General features: G+C 43.9%; 1 protein-coding gene and 1 long non-coding RNA gene across 3 annotated transcripts in view; both read right to left on the reverse strand.

Annotated features, from left to right (window-relative positions):
* The window catches only part of ACACA (acetyl-CoA carboxylase alpha), a 288377-nt gene that overhangs the window by 246720 nt on the left and 34929 nt on the right, over window positions 1-6728 (reverse strand). The gene's annotated exons all lie outside the window — the stretch shown is intronic.
* Window positions 2936-5951, reverse strand: LOC105616296 (uncharacterized). Of its 2 annotated transcripts, none has more exons than XR_006061082.2 (3): window positions 4904-5951; window positions 3731-3826; window positions 2936-3600 (listed from the first exon to the last, which is right to left on the reverse strand). It is a non-coding gene; the product is annotated as an uncharacterized LOC105616296 (long non-coding RNA). The 2 variants fall into 2 exon arrangements; XR_006061081.2 differs by lacking the exon at window positions 4904-5951 and adding an exon at window positions 4347-4887.

Consider the following 6728-nt stretch of genomic DNA (forward strand, 5'->3'; position numbering starts at 1 on the left):
GGGCTTCAGTGGTTGTGGTGTATGGGTTAGTTGCTCTGCCACATGTGGGATCCTCCCCAGCCAGGGATCAAACCCACGTCTCCTGCATTGGCAGGTGGATTCTTTACCACTGAGTCACCAGGGAAGTCCCATCCCTTCAGTCTTAAAGTTTCCCTCTCTGATAACTTGGACTAGAAGATTTCAGTGTCCCTGTCTTTTTAAATCTCACCTCTAGTTAACATACTAGATGAGCAGGTAGAAAGCAATCCCCACAAGTCTTGTTTATCAGTGGACCTGCTTCACTGATGTGTCCAAATTTCCTAATGAAAATGAAAAGAAAGAAGTGGAAAGCAAAAATGAGTGAAAATAAAATGTAATTTAAATCAATGAATGACTCCTAGAGGAGAATATAGGCAAAACTCTCTCCGACATAAATCACAGCAGGATCTTCTATGATCCACCTCCCAGAATACTGGAAATAAAAGCACAAATAAACAAATGGGACCTAATTAAAATTAAAAGCTTCTGCACAACAAAGGAAAATATAAGCAAGGTGAAAAGACAGCCTTATGAATGGAAGAAAATAATAGCAAATGAAGCAACTGACAAACATCTAATCTCAAAAATATACAAGCAACTTATGCAGCTCAATTCCAGAAAAATAAACGACCCAATCAAAAAATGGGCCAAAGAACTAAATAGACATTTCTCCAAAGAAGACATACAGATGGCTAACAAACACATGAAAAGATGCTCAACATCACTCATTATTAGAGAAATGCAAATCAAAACCACAATGAGGTACCACTTCACACCAGTCAGAATGTCTGCGATCCAAAAATCTGCAAGCAATAAATGCTGGAGAGGGTGTGGAGAAAAGGGAACCCTCCTACACTGTTGGTGGGAATGCAAACTAGTACAGCCACTTTGGAGAACAGTGTGGAGATTCCTTAAAAAATTGCAAATAGAACTACCTTATGACCCAGCAATCCCACTTCTGGGCATACACACCGAGGAAACCAGAATTGAAAGAGACACATGTACACCAATGTTCATCACAGCACTGTTTATAATAGCCAGGACATGGAAACAACCTAGATGTCCATCAGCAGATGAATGGATAAGAAAGTGGTGGTACATATACACAATGGAGTATTACTCAGCCGTTAAAAAGAATACATTTGAATCAGTTCTGATGAGATGGATGAAACTGGAGCCGATTATACAGAGTGAAGTAAGCCAGAAAGAAAAACACCAATACAGTATACTAACACATATATATGGAATTTAGAAAGATGGCAATGACGACCCTGTATGCAAGACAGGATAAAAGACACAGATGTGTATAATGGACTTTTGGACTCTGTGGGAGAGGGAGAGGGTGGGATGATTTGGGAGAATGGCATTGTAACATGTATACTATCATGTAAGAATCGAATCACCAGTCTATGTCCGACGCAGGATACAGCATGCTTGGGGCTGGTGCACGGTGATGACCCAGAGAGATGTTATGGGGAGGGAGGTGGGAGGGGGTTCATGTTTGGGAACGCATGTACACCCGTGGTGGAGTCATGTCAATGTATGGCAAAACCAATACAGTATTGTAAAGTAAAATAAAGTAAAAATAAAAATTTAAAAATAAATAAATAAATAAATAAATGAATGAGATGGCCATATCGATTGACTAGTATAGTTCTGGGGATGAATATAGGCAAGCAGTCCTGAGAAGTACTGGTTCTTAGTATTGGTGATCTTAGCCAACAGAGAAGGAGGGACGCTGCCTTCCCTGTGTTCTGCACTGTAAAGAGCTGAGCTCTTTAATCAGGTAAACCAGGCTTTACATCCTGACTCCATCACTTAATTAGCTCCGTGACCTAGAGCAAATGACCCCCTTTCTGGGCCTCAGTTTCCTTGTCTATAAAACTGAGATAGAACACCTACCTTGTAAGGTTGTGTTTTGGATTAAATGTTATAGCCAAAACGTAAAGTTTCTAACACAAAACTTCGAGGCAGGCTAAAACTATTACTTCCCCCTTTCTCTCCATTCCCCTCTCCACGTCCCACTAATGTTCAGTACAAGAACAAAATATCCTGTGGATGCTCGATTGGATTCAGGAATGATTATGGTATTAAGTTCACTACCCGACCCCAGCCCAGGGCCAATATTCCCAGAGGAAAGGAGCATGTGATCAGAGATCTGGGCTTACATCTGAACCTTCTACCCACACTTGGAGGGAGCAAGCAAACAGGAGAGTGGCTCTGGCCTGAGCTTCCGAGAACAAACTGAAAGGCTGGCAATGTGAACGTTCGCCAGGCCCTGCTCAGCCCCGTGGTTGCACCACACTAAAAAGGCAATTTGGCCCCTGTAGCAAAAGGAACTTCCATATACTGTCAATGGGAGTGTCAACCTCTTAGAAAACAGTTTGGCATTAATTAGTGAAGCTGACCATATCCTGCATGTGCTATAACCCAGCTTCCAGTTATGGATTTATACTCTGGAGAAACTTTCAAATGTGTCCCAGGAACATTTTCTCTTCTGGTCCCAAACTGGAAACAACCCAACATCTCTCAGCAGTAGAATGGATACATAAGCTATGGTGTAATCCAGAGAAGAGGTGATATGTGTATGCATTTGGCTGGTTCACTTTGCTACACAGCAGAAACTAATACAACATTGCAAAGCAACTATATACTCCAATAAAAATTTTTAAAATAACTCATGATACCTTCATACAGTAAAAGATTATAAAGCAACGAGAATGAAAAAACTACTGCTACAAGAAAAAATATGGAAGAACTTCACACACATAATACTGAGCAAAAAAAGAGCCAGACACAAAAGAGTGTGTTTCTTCAAAAATGGGCAAAATTCATTTGTGATGGTAAAAATCTGAATCGTGGTTACTCCTGATGGTGGGTAGTGACTGGGAGACAACACAAAGAGAAGCGGATCCACTTTGTGTTATATGTAATAAAAAGTTTACTTTAAGTTACATAGGGTGCGATCTTTCCATTTACATAAGCACAACAGCAGGTAAAAAGTATATAAGTATAAAAGCAGGTAAAAAGTACAAGAGCACTAAAAAGTAATTTTAGTGATACATATATAGATAGTTCACTATTTTTGAAAAAAGTCTGGGGAACTGATTGGGAGAAGGGAAAGGAGTGTGACCAGAGGGATAGACATATGAAGAGCTTCTCAGCTACTGTGAAAGTGAAAGTCACTCAGTCTTGTCCGATTCCTTTGCAGCCCCGTGCACTGTAATCCGCCAGGCTCCTCTGTCCACAGAATTCTCCAGGCAAGAAATTGGAGTGGGTTGCCATTCTCTTCTCCAGGGGATCTTCCTAACCCAGGGAATGAACCTAGGTCTCCTGCATTGCAGGCAGATTCTTTACTGTCTGAGCCACCAGGGAAGCCACAGGCAATGTTCAATTTCTTACTCCGGATGATGGCTACATACGTTCATATTATTACTAAAAATATGCTTGTGTTGGGATTTCTCTGGTAGTCCAGTGGCTAAGACTCTGCATGCCCAAAGCAGGGGTCCCAGGTTCAATCCCTGGTCAGGGAACTAGATCCCACATTCCACAACTGAAGGCCCCAAGAGCAGCAAATAAGACCTATTAGTCAAATAAATAAATAATAAATACTTTTAAAAATATGCTTATGTTTTATATACTCTTCTATAGGCATGCTATATTCCACAATAAAAGAATTAAACATAAACCCAAACAAATAAAAAATACACACCCTTAAAAGATAGAGTAGCAGAATGTAGCACTGAGATCATTTTCAAGCTGGAACAGCCCTTTGAAAACATCTTGTCCAACCATCTCATTCAAGAAACTGAAACAGAAGTCAGAAAAGGTAAGTATCTTACTCAAAGTGACTCAGTCGATTACAGAGCCTAATCCGGAACCTAGGTGACCTCCTGTCTTCTGGTCAAATGCTCCAGAGACCCATCCAGACTCACCCCATCAGCTCTAGTTTCCTACTGTCTTCAGAGTCGCATCTCTCATCTTCACACTCCATGAACCTCACTATCTTACAGCCTGTTTTCCTCCTAAACTTGGAAGTTTTGTGGTGGGGAAATGAGATCAGGAGAGAGATCGCCCCCCCTCTATAGATACTGCAAACATTTAGAAAACCTCTCAAAATGTTGCGTAGAAGGGGAAAAAAAAATCTAGTAGTATAGAAATCTAGTTCTGGGTCCATTTTTCCACTACTGGATATTCTGACTCATTAATGAAGCTCTCGGGCTTCTCTGTACCTCCAACCTGCCGGCTGGCTTCTGGGAAGGGTCTGCGAGTCGATGAAAGAAAACTCTACTAGGGAGTTCCCTGGTCCAGCGGTTAGGGCTCCTCACCTCCACTGTAGGGGGAGTTCCCTGTAGGCCTCCTTGCCTCCACTGTAGGTGGCACGGGTGCAGGCCCTGGTCGGGGAACTAAGATCCCACTTGCTTCGCAGCATGGCCAAACAAAGAAAAGAAAACTCTTCTTCTCTTTGTCCCAGCTTGTTGTTGTTCAATCGATAAGCCATGTCCGACTCTTTGCGACCTCGTGGACTGCAGCACTCCAGAATCCTCTGTCCTCCCCAACCTCCCGGAGTTTGCTCAGATTCGTGTCCATTGCGTTGGTGATCTCCTAGCACAAGCTTTGTTTTTGCAAAGAATGAGCTCTTCTGCCACCTTGTGACAGAGAATGAGAATAGCCCTCACAGCCTTTCCTAAACTTGCTCCAAGGTGGCAGCACTGAAACAGGCTACCCAGATACTAATGGACAGAAAATTTCAGAGAGACAGACAGGAGGGAAAATTGTCTGATACTAGAAGGGAGCAGAGAACCACGCAATCACATAATGAACTAATAAGCAAAAAACCATGAAACCTAGGAAAGGCAACGGAGCCCCTTTACTCTCCACCCACCTGCCCTGCCAGGAGAATCTGGCAACTGAGACGGTGCTGCTCTGGACCATTGAAGATCTGAGGCACTGAGGTTCCCTCCGCTCGGCTTGCTTCACTTCGTGCCCTTCCATAGGCAGATGTCTTTCGAAGATGACCTACGCTTCTTCACCTCCAATTCACTTTTAACCTCCACCTACTTCCACCAACTCAGCTAGAACCACTGTTACAAAATTGTTAAATCCAGTGAACTTCTGGTGGCTCAGAGGTTAAAGTGTCTGCCTGGAATGCAGGAGACCAGGGTTCGATCCCTGGGTCGGGAAGATCCCCTGGAGAAGGAAATGGCAACCCACTCCACTACTCTTGCCTGGAGAATCCCATGGAGGGAGGAGCCTGTTAGGCTACAGTCCATGGGGTCGCAAAGAGTCGGACACGACTGAGCGACTTCACTTTCACTTTCTATCCTCCTTATACACTCTGCTCAGTGTTTGACCAATTCACAATTCCTTCCTTGAAATACCCGCCTTTCTTGGCTTCTAGGACATCCATTCTCCTGGTTTCCTTAGCTCAGATGCCACCTCCTCAGAGAAGTCTTCTCTGACTCCCCTACTTAAAGTGGCTTCTGGGAATTCGCTGGTGGTCCAGGGTTCAGTCTGAACTTTCACTACCGAGGGCCCAGGTTCAATCCCTTGGTGGGGAACTAAGACCCCGCAAGTCGTGCAACACAGCCTAATAAGAAGAAGAAGAATAACTTCCCTGGTGGTCCAGTGGTAAAGAATCTGCCTGCCAGTGCAGGGGACGCAGGTGTGATTCCTGGTCCAGGAAGATTACACCAATCATGGAGCAACTAAACCCAGGCGCCACAACTACTGAGCCCACACGCTCCAGAGTCTGTGCTCTGAAACAAGAGAGGCCACTGCAGTAAGAAGCTCATGTGCCGTGACCAAGAGTTGCCCCCAACTCGCCACAACCGGAGAAAGCACGGCAACAGAGATCCAGCGCAGCCAAATATAAATAAATAAAATTAACTTACTTTTTAAAAAGTAACTTAAAATAATAATAATAAACTGGCCTCTGTCAGTTCTCCCTCACCTCACCATCCTGTTGCTTCATGATGATTATCACAATCTTTAATTATCTTGTATATTTATTTGTGTATTACTTATTATTAGCCCCCTACCCTATTGGGGGGCTTCCCAGATGGCTCAGTGGTAAAGAATCCACCAGCAATGCAGGAGGCACAGGAGATGCGGGTTTGATCCCTTGGTTGGGAAGATGCCCTGCAGTAGGAAACGGCAACCCACTCCAGGATTCTTGCCTGGATAAACCCATGGGCAGAGGAGCCTGGCATGGGGACGCAAAGAGCCCCCCATGGACAGAAGACCCATGGGGTTGCAAAGAGCCGGACGGGAATGAGCACCCAAGCACGCACACACTATTTTATTTCCAACTGTTTATTGTCTGCCTCTCATTGTTTCACATCAATGCAGAATTGGCTGGCTCACTGCGGGAAAGCTGTCTGGCACACAATAGGCGCATAATAAAAATGTGTGGCATGAAGGAAGGAACTGAAAGGCACTGCGGCTGCACGCTCAGTGCTTCTTCCCCTTCTTCCACATTTCAGGAAACACGTCTTTCAGGGACACCTCTGTCCTTTCTGTTTTCGCACCAAGATTTTCCTTCATGCTCCATTTAGCCAGATTTCAACTTGAATTTAAATGTCAGGAAACAGAACAGTACTTAAATTATGATTTGACTCAGATCTTATGAACTCCCTTAAGGAAAGTCCCTTGAATCAAGCTCCCTTTCTATCATCAGAGCATCAGCCTCTAGAACCCACTTATGCATA

This window comes from Ovis aries, chromosome 11 (genome assembly GCF_016772045.2).
Source record: "Ovis aries strain OAR_USU_Benz2616 breed Rambouillet chromosome 11, ARS-UI_Ramb_v3.0, whole genome shotgun sequence".
NCBI classification, from domain to species: Eukaryota; Metazoa; Chordata; class Mammalia; order Artiodactyla; family Bovidae; genus Ovis; species Ovis aries.